Raw genomic sequence first — 17480 nt, 5'->3', positions numbered from 1 at the left:
ATAGAATGTCTGCCTGTACATCAAAACCGTGCTCCAATAGCTTGGACAAATTCTGGAGCCGGATTTGCAAATGGTTGATTCTACAACGTCGGACTATAACCACTCTAGTTCCCTCCCGAATAAAGAAGGACCGTATACGAATCTTAATATCCTCCCACCACTCACTGACTGAGGGGAAAATAATTTTCAGGGACTGCCAATTTTGGTAATGGTAACTAAACTTATCCCGGGTAGCCTTGTCATTGAGCAAAAGAATATTGAGTTTCCACAGACCCTTCCCTCTAAGAGGTATATCTGCTATGGAGACGCCAACTGAAAGGAGGCAATGATCGGAAAAGAAAACCGGAATGAGAGTGGCTGAAACGATCTTTTCTGTGGGACTTGCAAAGATAAAATCTATGCGTGACTTAGTGGGAGAGTTGGAACTAACCCAAGTGTAACCTGGATCAGTAGGATGCAACAATCTGTAAGAATCCTGCAAATGAAAATCAGAAATAATACTTTTCAGTGAGGTAGAGCTACCGTTCAGGTGTACTGCAGAAGAAGAGGATCTGTCTTCCACAGCCAGTAAACAGTTGAAATCACCACCTAGAAAAACATTCCTGTTGCAAAAAAGGAGCTGAGGCAGGAAGCTCAAAACATTCTTTCTGCAGGACAATGATGTAGGGCAGTACACATTAATAAGGCGTAAATCATGGCCATTCCAAGTAACATCCACACATAATAGTCTCCCCTTAACCACATGTTGTACTTGGTGAACAGCAAAGTCAGAAATGCAAAGTAAAATGCCTAATCCTGCATTACGGTCAGAATTACAGCCTGACCAGATGGAAGGGCCACAAGTCCACATTTGCTGCAGTTTTTGGTCCCTAGAATGTTCTGGAATAGCACATTCCTGTAAGAAAATCATGTCCAATTTTTGCAGGCTCAAAAAGTCAAAAAGTGATGAGCTTTTCACATCATCACCAAAGCACCTGACATTAATACTCCCCAAGAGAAGCATCAGGAAATATCTGAAAAACATAAACATTGTAAAATGGTACTTTCAGTCCAATTTCCTATTCCTCTTCTTAGTCTTCCGCTTTATCACAGGGGTAAAAGCATCCTCCCCTGTCACGGCCTGGAAATTACGCCTGTCATCCTGTGTGCACAAGTCTCTAGAGTCATTGCTCTCAAACCCAGTCTCTTCCGTGTCATCACCCTCTTTCTCCTTCCTTTTTAATGAGGTTGAGACATCCATGGCAGATTCAACTTCTTCCTCAACAAAAATGTAATCCTTGCCCCACTCAACTACCTCAGCACCAACTGCAGTGTCAGAGAAAGAAGAGTGTTCCAGGGCATTACAGGCGTACTCTATCTCACTGCAAGAGTCTGTAGAGGAAATTGTAGACACTGTATCCTGAGTACCAACCGCATTTGCAGTACCAGATGAAGCAGGTTCTAGGGAGTGCTGGCTTGGAGTGGAAAATACCTTAGGCGTAACATACAGACTGTCATCCATAACAGTGCCAAGTGGCTGTGGAGCAGAAGGTGGAACAAGTTGCACCTGGGGTGCGTCAAGAGCTGCACCTGTGGTGGAAATCAAAGAAGAGCCTCCAGCACTGACAATATCATTCCTTTCAACAACACTCAGGTGATGTTGGGCAACAACCCCCCTAGTGGTTTTGGAGGACGTCTGCTGTGAATGGACATCCAAATTTAAATCAGGTGTGGGAGCCATGATTGGTTGATCAGGAGCACCTGGTGAAGCACCCTCATTAGGTTCCATGCAGTTCCCAGCCTCATCAACTGCACCTGTTTGTTTTCCCACCAAAACCGGAGCACCTTCCCCAGAGGTGTCTTGCTCCACAGTTAAATCCACCTTTGCTTCAGACAATGATAAACCAGGTTGGAGAGCAAATCTTTCCTCCTCCAAACCAAGCCAGATTAATTCTTCCTCCTCCTCCTCTACATCTTCCCTTGACCTCCCTCCACTCTGGTGGGGAGTGAAAGGTTGCTCCAGTCGTGCAGCTTTGATTTTAAAGGCATAGGAGGAGGGGCTGTTTTTAAACTCATGCTCAGTTGCGCCACAAAGATTGCACGTTTTTTCAGCTACACAATCCTCAACTTCATGTCCAGTGTTTCTACACTTAGTGCAGAAAGGTGCAGTGCAATCCTTAGCCAAGTGCCCCTCCAAATTACATTTCCTGCATCTCCTAGGCTGACCCTCATAGAAGACAGTGCCTGTGGCTCCACCAAGTCTAATAGCGCTAGGTATGTGCCTCAGTTCCTCAGTGGCACGGTCTCTCTTTAAAGATACCAAGGCTTTAAAGTAGCCAGTCTTTACTCCATCAGCATCTCTCACTCTTGCCCCATGAGAAACAATGCAAAACTGATTGAGCCAGGTGATAATGTCAGCGCTCTGAACATACTCATTAAACATGGAGACATTCACCCATCTCTTCTGAGGCTGAGTCAAGGCATTTATGGAAAACACTTTCAAAGGTGCAGAGTCATTCCTTTCTTTAAAGCGCTTGAGGCATTGTTCAAACAAAGCAAAGGTGCTGAAAATCACTTCAAATACTTTACCTCCAGGAAAAGCAAACAGGTAGTCAATCTGATCAGGTCTGAATCCAAGTTCCTTTTGCAGCACTGAGCGGCTGAACAACAATCCATCCATCTTAACGTCTTCAACTGCTGAGAACCTCACGGCATTTTGGCGCGCTCGACTAGCCGCCATCTTCGCAAAGATCCCCTCCGGAAGGGTCCCCCGATTTCACGCTGAAGAGAAGAGCTGCACTCGCTGGAAACACTGGAACCTCCTCCTTGGCTACCACAGAGAAAACAACCACGTCACCATGGTGTCTCCCCTGCCAGGTCTAAGCATTCCCTTTCCACTTTGGGCAACTTTAATAACACTAAATAATGATGGAGAGAGTACTCAACAATGCAAACACTCACCCCCAGTCACATATCTGGGTTTATTAATCATTCTTTTGCTCACCATAGCAGTCCTGTTTAGACCCAACCATATGCAAATCATTCTTGAACCTGTTCCTCATGGGAACAGTCCAGCCCAAACTGCCAAGCCAGGTCCTCTATAGACCAGAAAGAAGCATCTTGGGACTGGTTTCAAAATATCACCCTTTATCAGCCAAGCTAGCTTGAATTCAGTGACACAGTAAGCACGAGACCCATGTCTAGGCATACCCTTCCCACTTAGGACAACTTTAATAACACAAGAGAATGAAGGACGGAGTGCTGAACAGTGCAAACACTCACCCCCAGTCACAGATATGGATTTAATCCATTGTTCTTTTGCTCAACATGGTACCACACTTTGGACCCAGCCATATGCAAATCAGTCTTGGCCCTGTTCCTCATGGGAACAGTCCAGCCCAAACTGCCAAGCCAGGTTTTCCCTAGACCGGAAGCAAGCATTCTGGGACCAGCTTCAGAGTATGAATTTTCTTCTGCCAGGCTAGCTTGAACCCAGTGGCACAGTGAGCAGGGGACCCATGTCTAGGAATACCCTTCCCACATAGGGCAATCTTGATAACACAAAAGGATGATGGGGAGAGTGCTCAACAATGCAAACACTCACCCCCAGTCACAGATTCAGGTTTAATCTATCATTCTTCTGCTCACCATAACACCCCTATCCGGACCCAAGCATCAGTCTTGACCCTGTTTCTCATGGGAACAGTCCAACCCAACTTGCCAAGCCAGGTCTTCTACAAAACAGAAAAAAATATCTTGGGACTGGTTTCAGAGTATCACCCTTTATCAGCCAGGCTAGCTTGAATCCAGTGACACAGTAAACACAGGACCCATGTCTAGGCATACCCTTCCTACTTAGGACAACTTTAATAACACAAAAGGATGATGAAGAGAGTGCTGAACAATGCAAACACTCACCCCCAGTCACAGATATTGGTTGAATCCATCATTCTTTTGCTCACCATGCCACCTCGGTTTGGACCCAGCCATATGCAAATCAGTCTTGACCCTGTTCCTCACGGGAACAGTCCAGCCCAAAATGCCAAGCCAGGTCCTCTGTGGACCGGAAAAAAGTATCCTAGGACCTGTTTCAGAATATCACCATTGATCAACAAGGCTAGTTTGAGTCCAGTGGCACAGTGAGCATGGTTCCCACGTCTGGGCATATCATTCACACTTAGGGAAACTTTAATAACACAAAATGATGACAGACAGAGTGCTGAACAATGCAAACACTCACCCCCAGTCACAGACCTGGGTTTAATCCATGGTTCTGTTGCTCACCATGACACCCCAGGTTGGACCCAGCCATATACAAATCAGTCTTGACCCTGTTCCTCATGGGAACAGTCCAGCCCAAACTGCCAAGCCAGGTCCTCCCTGGCTCGGAAACAAGCATCTTGGGATCTGTTTTAGAGTATCATCTTTCATCAACCAGACTAGCTTGAATTCAGTTTCACAGTGAGCTGGGGACCCAAGTCTCGGCATATCCTTCCCACTTAGGGCAACTCTAATAACACAAAATAATGAGAGACAGAGTGCTGAACAATGCAAACACTGACCCCCAGTCACACATCTGGGTTTAATCCATGGCACCCCAGTTTGGACCCAGCCATATGTAAACTAGACTTGACCCTGTTCTTCATGGGAACAGTCCAGCCTGTACTGCCAAGCCAGGTTCGCCCACACCGGTAGAAAACATCCTGGGACCATCTTCAGTGTATCACCCTTCATCACCCCTGCTAGCTTGAATCCAATGGCACAGTGAGCACGGGACCCACATCTGGGCATACCCTTCCCACTTAAGGTAGCTTTAATAACACAAAAAGATGATGGATGGAGTGCTCAACAATGCAAACACTCACCCCCAGTCACAGATCTAGATTTATCCATCATTCTTTTGTTCACCACATCACCCCAGTTTGGACCCAACCATATGCAAATCAGTCATCACTCTGTTCTTCATGGGAACAGTCAAGCCCAAATTGCCTAGGCAAAGTTCGACATACACCTGAAACAAATGTCTTGGGACCAGTTTCAGAGCATCATCCTTCACCACCCAGGCTAACTTGACCTCAATAACACAGAGAGCAAGGGACCCAAGTCTGGGCATACCCTTCCCACTTAGAGCAACTTTAATAACACAAAAGAATGAAGGACGGAGTGTTGAACAATGCAAACACTCACCCCCAGTCACAGATCTGGGTTTAATCCATGGTTCTTTTGCTCCCCATGGTACCACACTTTGGACCCAGTCATATGCAAATCAGTCTTGGCTCTCTTCCTCATGGGAATAGTCCAGCCTGAACTGCCACGCCAGGTTTTCCCTGGACCGGAAACAAGCATTCTGGGACCAGCTTCAGAGCATGACTTTTCTTCAGCCAGACTAGCTTGAATCCAGTGGCACAGTGAGCAAGGGACCCTTGTCTAAACATACCCTTCCCACATAGGGCAATTCTCATAACACAAAAGGATGATGGAGAGAGTGCTCAACAATACAAACAATCACCCCCAGTCACACATTCAGGTTTAATCCATCATTCTTCTACTCACCATAGAAGCCCCAGTTGAACCCAACCATATCCAAATCAGTCTTAACCCTGTTTCTCAAGGGAACAGTCCAACCCAAACTACCAAACCAGGTCCTCTATAGAACAGAAAAAAACATCTTGGGACTGATTTCAGAGTATCACCCTTTATCAGCCAGACTAGTTTGAATTCAGTAACGTAGTAAACATGAGATCCATGTCTAGGCAAACCCTTCACACCTAGGACAACTTTAATAACACAAAAGGATGATGGATGGAGAGCTCAACAATGCAAACACTCACCCCCAGTCACAGACCTGGATTTAATCCATTGTTCTTTTGCTCACCATGCCACCCCCGTTTGGACCCAACCATATGCAAATCAGTCTTGACCCTGTTCCTCATGGGAACAGTCCAGTCCGAACTGCCAAGCCAAGTCCTCTATAGACCAGAAAGAAGCACCCTGGAACCGGTTTCAGAGTATCACCCCTCATCAACCATGCTAGCTTAAATCCAGTGGAACAGTGAGCATGGGACCCACATCTGGGCATACCCTTCCCACTTAATACAACTTTAATAACACAAAAGGGTGATGGAGGGAGTGCTGAACAATGCAAACACTCACCCCCAGTCACAGATCTGGGTTTAATCCATTGTTCTTTTGCTCACGATGCAAGCCCAGTTTTCACCCAGCCAAATGCAAATCAATCATGACCCTGTCCCTTATTGGGAACAGTACAGCCAAAAATCCCAAACCAAAACCTTCTTGGACCAGAAACAAACATGCTTGGATCAGTTTCAGAGTATCACCCTTCATCAAACAGACATGCTTGAATCCACTGCAACAGTCAGTTCAGGACCCACATCTGGGCATACCCTTCCAAGTTAGAGCAACTTTAATAACACAAAAGGATGATGAAGGGAGTGCTGAACAATGTAAACACTCACCCTTAGTCACAGATCTGGGTTTAATCCGTCATTCTTTTTTTCAGCATGCCACCCCAGTTTGGACCCAGCCATATGCAAATCAGTCTTGACCCTGTTCCTCATGGGAACAGTTCAGTCCGAACTGCTAAACCAGGTCCTCCACAGCCCAAAACCAAGCATCCTGGGACTAGTTTCAGAGTATCACCCATCATCAGTCATGCTAGCTTGAATCCAGTAGCACAAGGAGCACGGGACCCATGGCTAAGCATACCATTCCCACTTAAGACAACTTTAATAACACAAAAGGATGATGAAGAGAGTGCTGAACAATCCAAACACTCACCCCCCATCACAGATTGTGGTTCATCCATCATTATTTTGCTCACCATGTCACCCCAATTTGGACTCAACCATACGCAAATCAGTCTTGACCCTGTTCCTTTTAGGAACAGTCCAGCCCAATTTGCCTAGGCAGATTGTTCCTGAACCTGAAACATGTGTCATGGGACCAGTTTAAAAGCATCATCTTTCACCAGCCAGACTAGCTTGAACTCAGTGACACAGTGAGCAAGTGACCCAAGTCTGGGCCTACCCTTCCCACTTAGAGCAACTTTAATAACACAAAAGAATGAAAGACGGAGTGCTGAACAATGCAAACACTCACCCCCAGTCATAGATCTGGTTTTAATCCATGATTCTTTTGCTCACTATGGTCCCACATTTTAGACCCAGCCATATGCAAATCAGTCTTGGCCCTGTTTCTCATGGGAACAGTTCAGCCCGAACTGCCAAGCCAGATTTTCCCTGCACCAGAAACAAACATTCTAGGACCTTTTTTTTTTTTTTTTTTTTAAGTTTCAAAAACCTTTATTCAACTTTAAAAGACAGAATACATGTTAGCCAATCCATGTTTCAGGTGGCACGACATTGGACCAGGTGAAAAACCGCACAATGTGCCAAGGCCAACACCAGGTTAACATCTAGATGTTAATGCATTCAGAATTAAAAGAAACTAAAAGCATGAATAATTAAAAGTAATGGGATAAAAGAAAAAAGTCAAAGATCAATCCCAATGAACACAGAAACTCCTGTGTTAGAAAAAAGCCCAAGCCCCCCAAAAAAACATCCATCACGCATGATCACTCCAACACCATTCCAAATAGGTAGGAACCTTACCCTTCAGACATATATCTTTACACAAGTAATTGTGGACCAAAGAACAACCAAGAGCATAGACCACTTGTGGAGAGAGATCAACCCCTTTGAAAAGCAGAAGATTTCTAGCCCTCCACAAAGCATCCTTCAAACAATTCACCACTATCCAATATTTCTGACATGGGGAGCTGGAAACGAACAGGCCAAAGATCACACCCTCTCTAGACAAAACCACATCAGAATTCAGGGATGAAAGCCATACTTCCGCCAAAGCCCACACCTGTTGTGCCATGGGGCAGTACCAAAAGAGGTGGTCACAGGATTCTTCCGCCAAACAACCCTTCCTGACACAAAAGGGGGCCCTAGAACATCGTCTCCTAAACAAAAAATGGCGGAGAGGCAGGCAACCATGTACTGTGGACCATGCCAGGTCACAATGGATATTATGAAGGTACCGTACAGAAACATTTGCCCAAATAGCCTTAGAAGCCAGGTCTGAAAACCCCCTGACTGGTACCTGCTGCTGGTCCCCAGTAACAGATTTGCAAATGAGCCTTGGTGAGGTCAGGCCCAAAGGAATTGCGTGTAAATTGTGAGTCCTCATGAATTTCCTGGCAGAAAAGTAAGCAAATGGGCAGGATTCTGAATGAGGCATGCTATTAGAGACAACCATGCCCCATGTTCTGCACACCAGAAAATTCAACCAAAAACTGGCAAAAAAGACCACTTCCTTTCTTCCTTATCCAGATAAATACTCCCTCTGATCACGGTGCAAATAAACAAAGATTGCAAAGCAAGACCAATGTTTGGAGCACTCTTGCCACCCAAAACCACAGGCTTAAACATGGCCACGCGGGCCACTCGTTCTTGCTTTCCTCCCCAAATGAACTGAAAAACCCACCTCTGTAGCAGTGTAAGGCAGTGTCGTGGGACGGGGTAACCACTGCAATATACAGAAGGCACGATAGAAAATCTGCCTTTGCAACAAGAATTTTACCAGTCATAGTAAGTGACCGCAAACCCCAAAGTGCAATCTTCTGCTTCACCTTGGACATGCATTCAGACCAGCTCTGCAAGCTACCACCCTCACCAAAGAACAGACCAAGAACTTTGATGCGATTCTGCACTACCTTAAGGCCCCAATCCATCTTATCTTCCTTCCAGTTGACATACAAACACTCACTCTTTGCCAGGTTAATCCTCGATGATGAAGCAAAGGAAAACCTACTACAATGCCATAAAACCTGGCGGATGGAAATATTACCCGAACAAAAAACAGAGACATCGTCCATATAAGCAGAGGCAGTGACAGAAACCCCCCTACCTCCAGGGACAGGGATCCCTTTAATCAGTTTATCAGCCCTCAGAGTTGCAACAAAAAGGTTCGATGGCCAAAATGAACAAGAGGGGGGACAAAGGACATCCCTGCCGTACACCTGACAAAACAGGAAAAGAGGTAGTCAACGTGCCATTGACCATGACCCTGCTGTAACAATTGGTATACAATAAAGAAATCCAGGACCTAAAAGTTGGACCAAAATTCAAATGTTCTAAAACCTGAAACATAAAAGAGTGGTTTAGCCTATCAAAAGCCTTTTCGTGATCCAGGTTCAGCAAACACATAGATAACCCACGGTCTTTAACATACGATAACACATCCCTAACCAAACATAAATTGTCAGATATCTTACGCCCAGGTATGCCACACGTTTGGTCTGATTCAACGACTGTGGAAACAACAGGCCGCAACCGAAGGAACAAAGTTTTAGACAATATTTTAAAGTCTACATTAAGAAGGCTGATTGGACGCCAGTTCTTTACATCGGCTCTATCACCTTTCTTTTTATAGATAAGACTTATGCAACCACCTCTCAAGGAATTGGGGAGCAACCCTTCCCTCATAGAACAACAAAAGACTTCAAGCAAGTCGGAGCCCACTAAGTCCCAAAATGTAGCATAGAACTCTACAGGTATGCCATCAGAACCGGGGGATCTCCCCTTAGGCAACCTGAGCATGGCCCTTTTGAGGTCTGCAAGCACCAAGTCTCCTTCAAGAACTTCCTTATCCTCTTCAGACAAAGACAACTGCAGATGTTGCATGAAAAAATTTCCAGTTGCATTGTCTGAAACTTTGGGCCCATATAAGTCGCTATAGTAATCATGCACACTGTCTCGGATACCTTCAGTAGTGGTATGAGTGGTACCATGGGAGTCCATCATGGCATCTATAATTCTCCCAGTAGCCCTCGCTTTAAGAAAGAAAAACCTAGAGCAAGTCTCATTGTTCTCCAGGAGCTGAACCCTACTGTGGAGAATCAACCCTTTAGTAAAATCATGGTACAAGGAGGATAACCTCTGCTTGCACAATAGAATGTCTGCCTGTACATCAAAACCATGCTCCAATAGCTTAGACAAATTCTGGAGCCGGATTTGCAAATGGTTGATTCTACAACGTCGGACTCTAACCACTCTAGTTCCCTCCCGAATAAAGAAGGACCGTATACGAATCTTAATATCCTCCCACCACTCACTGACTGAGGGGAAAATAATTTTCAGGGACTGCCAATTTTGGTAATGGTAACTAAACTTATCCCGGGTAGCCTTGTCATTGAGCAAAAGAATATTGAGTTTCCACAGACCCTTCCCTCTAAGAGGTATATCTGCTATGGAGATGCCAAATGAAATGAGGTAATGATTGGAAAAGAAAACCGGAATGAGAGTGGCTGAAACTATCTTTTCTGAGGGACTTGCAAAGATAAAATCAATGCGGGACTTAGTGGGAGATTTAGAACTAACCCAAGTGTAACCTGGATCATTTGGATGTAACTCTTTGTAAGAATCCTGTAAATGAAAATCAGAAATAATACTTTTCAGTGAGGTAGAGCTACCGTCCAGGTGTACTGCAGAAGAAGAGGATCTGTCTTCCACAGCCAGTAAACAGTTGAAATCACCACCTAGAAAAACATTCTGTTGTAATGTTCCTATTTCTTTTAATGTTATGTTCCTAGCATGCATGCGCTAGGTCTGGAACCTCCGTGACATCAGGACTCACATTCTGGAGCCTGGTTGACACTGATGTTCCAGGCACTGACGGCAGATTGATTCGGTGTCGGTTGGGTCGTGGAGCAGCGGTTTCTTCCTTGGGTTGTTTGTGATTAAACCCTTTTTCCACCTGAACTTGATCGTCTCTCTAATCTGTACCGACATCGATCTTAACACTGGCGACGAGGGAAGCAAACAACCCAGAACCCACAGATTTACCTTCGTGCAACATTTCGAGCTGCGCTGTCAGCTAACCGGACGTTCCTTGCCGCTGTTTCCCGTTCTTCATTTCGAGAAGTTTTCTGGCACTGCTGGGGGTATCGATAGTAGCTAATCCGGTGTTGTTCGTGTGGATTAGCCTCCGCGTGTGACGCTGTTTGCTCTAGAGACTTCAGACGTCAGCTGATGCCTACCGTTTCCTGAGACTGGTGAGAGCGTAGTGTTCACCGCAACATGGAGAGAGGTTTCCTTTAGATGTGGACAGTATTCAAGTGCGCTGCCTGTATTTTCCTTCAGTGTGACCTGGGGGACAGACTGTTTTCTTATGGTATTGATTTATCAAGGAAGCACTCCCTCGCGCTCATTTTTTTTTCTTTGTTGGAACGTTATTGGTTCGGAGTCACGTGCCTTCCTGACTCAGCAGTTGTTACGGGGATCCTTGAACCTCGGTAAATAAACTAGACTGTTTCCACTTCCACAAGAAGACTTGAACTGTTTGCTTTTATTTCCTTATTGGAGCAATAGTGGAAGCATTTTTGGAAGGAACTTAGTTTAACCACTATATATTTTTTTTCTTTCTTTGTTGTGTTGGAATCTTAACTGCTCGCTGTGTTTTTCTGGTGTGAGGAATAGTATAAAGTGTCATTCTCCACACAGTTTGTATTCCAGATGCAATTTTGACTTTAATTGCCATGGCTACACCTACTATGTCCCAACCACCTCCTTTCTTACTGGACAAAGGTGACCCCATTCTTCCATGGAAACGGTGGAAAAATCTTTTTGATTCTTACCTAATAGCTATAGGTGGAGAAAAATTCTCCCCAGCTAGGAAACAAGCGGTTCTTCTACACAATCTAGGAATTGAAGGCAGATGTGTTTATGACAGTCTAGAACTTTTGACCATAGGTGGAGCGGATGGCGAACCTAGAGACGTTTATGAGATGTCGGTAGCAATGTTGGCGACCCACTTTGAATCCAAACTCAATGTTGTTCTTGAAAGACATACATTTTTTGCCAGATCTCAGGGCACTATGGAGAGTGTGGGCAATTTTATCGCTGCTTTACGCACATTGGCACGCACTTGTGATTTCGGTGAAATCACAGACTCTCTTATTCGTGATCAGTTGGTGCGTTGCACCAATAACAAGAGAGTTCAGGAGAAATTATTGACTAAGAATCCTGATTTGAGAGAAGCAATCGCAATTGTTGAAGGAATGGAAAGTACCAGCAACTGGATCAAAGAGATGAATCATTCCGATGGGGATAGTCTTTCCACTGTACAAGATTCGAGAATCCTAGAGGAAGTTTTAAGGGTTGGCAGAGACAATAAGACACAATCTTCAATTCAAGAAAAGAAGAGAGACAGTAAATCTTTACGATGTTACCGTTGTGGTAACATGGGTCATGCAGCTAATAGTCCTAATTGTTTTGCACGAAATTCAATATGTAGGAATTGTGGAATGAAAGGCCATTACGCTAGAGTCTGCAACAATGACAAGAGCAACATAGATTCTGTCACTGGAAATAGTAACAAGGTTGTTTTATATGTTGGACAGGAGATTGATCAAATTGAACACAACACTAGTATAGTAGATGTGGGACCAGTGATCATGCCTGAGTGTATCATTAGATTTGATAATAGGACAGTTACTGTTCTAGCAGACTCGGGTTCTCCCTATACAATGGTTGGTGATAAGAACTGGCAGGCAATTTTTGGAGAGACTCTAGATTTTCTAAGTAAACCTGACATAAACCTTATCAGTTATGGGGGTGCCAAAATAGAGGTAGTTGGGTACAAGGTCATGAAAATTCAGTTCCGAGATAGAGTTACTGTAGGGAAGGTTTATGTAGCCAAACGTGGCAATAATCTGTTAGGTTGGCGTCACCAACGGGACATGGGTATTAAATTAGATCCAAATTCAAATGACCAAGTTATGGTGGTGAGTAATGCAAATGACTCGATGGAGATTTTCAAGGAGTTCCCAGGTGTGTTTAGCGAAAAATTAGGTTGTTTGGCAAGTTTTGAACACAAGATCATTCTTAAGAAAAATGTAACCCCAGTAGTACACAAAGTTAGAAGAGTACCAAAGTTGATGTTAGAACCTCTCAAAGCAGAACTTAACAGATTAGTAGAGGCAGGGGTGATTGAGGAGATAGAATCTTCGGAATGGTTGGCCCCTGTCCTGTTGGCACCGAAGGATAACGGGAAGCGGATCCGCATGTGTGTAGATCTCAGAGATCTTAATAAGTATATTTGGGTGGATCGTCAACCCCTACCTAATATTACTGAAGAGTTGTCATGTCTTGGTGGTTCTAAGGTGTTTAGTGTGTTGGACTTATCCTCGGCTTATCACCAGATTGTTTTGCACCCTGAGTCCAGGCACCTCACATCCTTTGTAACACCTTTGGGGGCTTATCAGTTTTTGAGGATGCCTTTTGGTCTGGCCTCTGCAGCTGCATGTTTTCAACGCGTTATGAAAACGATTTTGAAGGGGATTTCCGGCACATTATGTTTCCAGGATGATATATTAGTTCATGGTAAAACAGTGGATGAACACGACAAGATTTTAAGAAAAGTTTTGAGCAAGTTAGCGGGGGCTGGACTTACGGTTAAGAATGAAAAGTGTAGATTTAGAGTCACTTCTGTGACATACTTGGGTCATACTATTTCTGGTGAAGGGATCAGACCCAAACTAGAGTTAGTTGATTCCATAATTCATGCACCAGAACCCAAAAACAAAGATGATGTGAGGTCATTTCTAGGATTGGCGGAATATTACTCTAAATTCATTCCCAATTTTTCCAGTGTGACGCAACCGTTGAGAGCACTATTGAAGAAGGGTTGCATATTTGTCTGGGAGAAGGAATGTGTGACTGCTTTCTCGTTTGTAAAGAAGTGTATTGGAAAGATGCCCACCTTGGGGCATTTTGATGTGTGCGCCAAAACCTATCTGTACACTGATGCAAGTATTAAAGGTTTGGGGGCTGTGCTTATCCAAAAAATGGGTCAAGAGGAGAGAGCAATTGCCTTTGCTTCTCGTTCCCTCAAGGAGGCTGAACAACATTATTCTGTCATAGAAAGAGAGGCACTTGCGTGTATGTGGGCAGTTAAGCACTTTAAATTCTATTTATGGGGGTTACCCTTCGTGGTGAGGACTGACCATAAGCCTCTTGTCCAGATTTTCTCCCCCAAGAAGAATGAAGAATTGACTCCGAGAATACGTAGGTGGGTGGAGGGTTTAATGGAGTACAATTTTGTTGTGGAATATGTGCCTGGGCCGAGGAATATTGTGGCAGATTTCTTGTCCCGTTCTTCGGTTGATGGTAGCGAGGAAGTGGAAGATGATGTTATGGTCAATTGGGTGAGAGAGACGGCCATCAACGATGAGGAGTGGAAGTTGGCTGTGGAGAGAGATTTGGATAGACGTAAGCTTGAAGAATTCATTGTCAAAGGATGGCCAGAGTATAGGGACATCCCTGTCTCTTTGAAAGGCTATTGGAATGTGAGGGATGAACTCTCTTTTAATGGAGGTGAGTTATTTAGGGGAAGCAAATCTGTACCTCCTGAGGGTGTGAGAAACAAAATTCTGAATCTGGCTCATGAAGGGCATTTGGGAAGAAGTTTAACCAAATCTAGACTTAGGGCCATATACTGGTGGCCAGGGTTGGACCGTGAGGCTGAGACAATTGTGAAGGACTGTATGAGTTGTGCAAGGAATGACAAAAGTAAGGTTGTGGCGAAAGCGCCACTGTCTCCGGTGGTAATTCCGGAAAAAACCTGGATGAAGCTAGGTCTTGACTTTATGGGTCCTTTTAATCTTTTACCAGCGAACGAACGATATGTCATGCTCATGGTGGATTATACATCCAAATGGGTGGTGACCAAATGCGTGAATTCAGTTGATACCCAGACAGTAATTGAGTTTCTGGAAGAAGAGTTCTCTAGGGAAGGTATACCTAGCCATTTGGTTACTGACAATGGGGTACAATTGACTTCGCAAGACATGAAGCGCTTTTTAGACTCCCTAGCTGTCAAGCATTTGAGGACAGCTTTGTACTTGCCCCAGGCCAATGGTTTAGCTGAGCGTATGAATAGGATGGTGAAAGCTTGTGTGCAAGAAGCTGTTGAAACCAGAACTCCTTTAGCTAATCTCTTGAGGGACTTGTGGTGGGCATATCGCAACACCCCGAACAGTGTGACCAATATATCTCCTTTTGAATACATGAGGGGAAAGTTGGGTTGCACTAAGTTGTTTCCAGCATGGCTCGGTAACAGTTTGGCACAGGTTGGTACTAATCAAGGAAAATTTGTTATGGCACCTGGTCTCAGGGAAGAGTACCAACGTAATTACAAATTGCGTTTTGATGACAAACATTGTGTTTCTAGTGGTAAGTGGAAGGTGGGTGACTTGGTGTTAGTGAGAAACCCTTGTTTTAAAACCAAGGGTAAATCATCCTTCAGGGGCCCTTTCCGCATTAGAGAAGTAAAGAGAAACATTGTGATTCTTGACAATGGGGATGCGTGGAGCATGTCCAGAATTGCGAGATGGAGAGGTGTAGGGGATGACTCCAACTCTTTTACCTTGAAAGATCAAAGGAGAAATATCACGGAAACATCTAAGGAGTTATCTGGCCCGAAGGTTTCATCCAGGTTACGTTCTAAGCCACTCTGGATGAAAGACTATGCAACTTGACTCATTGTAATCTGTCTTTCTGTGTTGTTCTAAACCATTTGGGATGAAAGACTATACCTTGTGATATGGTGTAAACTGCTTTTCTGTTTTACATTTTTGTGTTACATTTATTTGTTACTATTTTCCGGGTTGTGGGATAATCTTGTGAGGGAGGGGGATGTGTTGTAATGTTCCTATTTCTTTTAATGTTATGTTCCTAGCATGCATGCGCTAGGTCTGGAACCTCCGTGACATCAGGACTCACATTCTGGAGCCTGGTTGACACTGATGTTCCAGGCACTGACGGCAGATTGATTCGGTGTCGGTTGGGTCGTGGAGCAGCGGTTTCTTCCTTGGGTTGTTTGTGATTAAACCCTTTTTCCACCTGAACTTGATCGTCTCTCTAATCTGTACCGACATCGATCTTAACACATTCCTGTTGCATAAAAGGAGCTGAGGCAGGAAGCTCAAAACATTCTTTCTGCAGGACAATGATGTAGGGCAGTACACATTAATAAGGCGTAAATCATGGCCATTCCAAGTAACATCCACACATAATAGTCTCCCCTTAACCACATGTTGTACTTGGTGTACAGCAAAGTCAGAAATGCAAAGTAAAATGCCTAATCCTGCATTACGGTCAGAATTACAGCCTGATCAGATGGAAGGGCCACAAGTCCACATTTTCTGCAGTTTTTGGCCCCTAGAATGTTCTGGAATAGCACATTCCTGTAAGAAAATCATGTTCAATTTTTGCAGGCTCAAAAAGTAAAAAATTGATGAACTTTTCACATCATCACCCAAGCACCTGACATTAATACTCCCCAAGAGAAGCATCAGGAAATATCTGAAAAACATAAACATTGTAAAATGGTACTTTCAGTCCAATTTCCTATTCCTCTTCTTAGTCTTCCGCTTTATCACAAGGGTAAAAGCATCCTCCCCTGTCACCGCCTGGAAATTACGCCTGTCATCCTGTGTGCACAAGTCTCTAGAGTCATTGCTCTCAAAACCAGTCTCTTCCGTGTCATCACCCTCTTTCTCCTTCCTTTTTAAAGAGGTTGAGACATCCATGGCAGCTTCAACCCCTTCCTCAACAAAAATGTCATCCTTGCCCCACTCAACCACCTCAACAGCAACCGCAGTGTCAGAGAAAGAAGAGTGCTCCAGGGCTGTACAGGCGAACTCTATCTCACTGCAAGAGTCTGTAGAGGAAATTGTAGACACTGTACCTTGAGTACCAACTGCTTTTGCAGTACCAGATGAACCGGGTTCTAGGGAGTGCTGGCTTAGAGTAGAAAATACCTTAGGCGTAACATACAGACTGTCATCCATAACAGTGCCAAGTGGCTGTGGAGCAGAAGGTGGAACAAGTTGCACCTGGGGTGCGTCAAGAGCTGCACCTGTGGTGGAAATCAAAGAAGAGCCTCCAGCACTGACGATATCATTCCTTTTCAACAACACTCAGGTGATGTTGGGCAACAACCCCCCTAGTGGTTTTGGAGGACGTCTGCTGTGATTGGACATCCAAATTTAAATCAGGTGTGGGAGCCATGATTGGTTGATCAGGAGCACCTGGTGAAGCACTCTCATTAGGTTCCATGCAGTTCCCAGCCTCATCAACTGCACCTGTTTGTTTTCCCGCCAAAACCGGAGCACCTTCCCCAGAGGTGTCTTGCTCCACAGTTAAATCCACCTTTGCTTCAGACAATGATAAACCAGGTTGGAGAGCAAATCTTTCCTCCTCCAAACCAAGCCTGATTAATTCTTCCTCCTCTTCCTCTACATCTTCCCTTGACCTCCCTCCACTCTGGTGGGGAGTGAAAGGTTGCTCCAGTCGTGCAGCTTTGATTTTAAAGGCATAGGAGGAGGGGCAGTTTTTAAACTCATGCTCAGTTGCGCCACAAAGATTGCACGTTTTTTCAGCTACACAATCCTCAACTTCATGTCCAGTGTT

This window comes from Pleurodeles waltl, chromosome 12 (assembly GCF_031143425.1).
Source record: "Pleurodeles waltl isolate 20211129_DDA chromosome 12, aPleWal1.hap1.20221129, whole genome shotgun sequence".
Classification (NCBI taxonomy): domain Eukaryota; kingdom Metazoa; phylum Chordata; class Amphibia; order Caudata; family Salamandridae; genus Pleurodeles; species Pleurodeles waltl.
Note: the sequence above shows the minus strand (reverse complement) of the source record.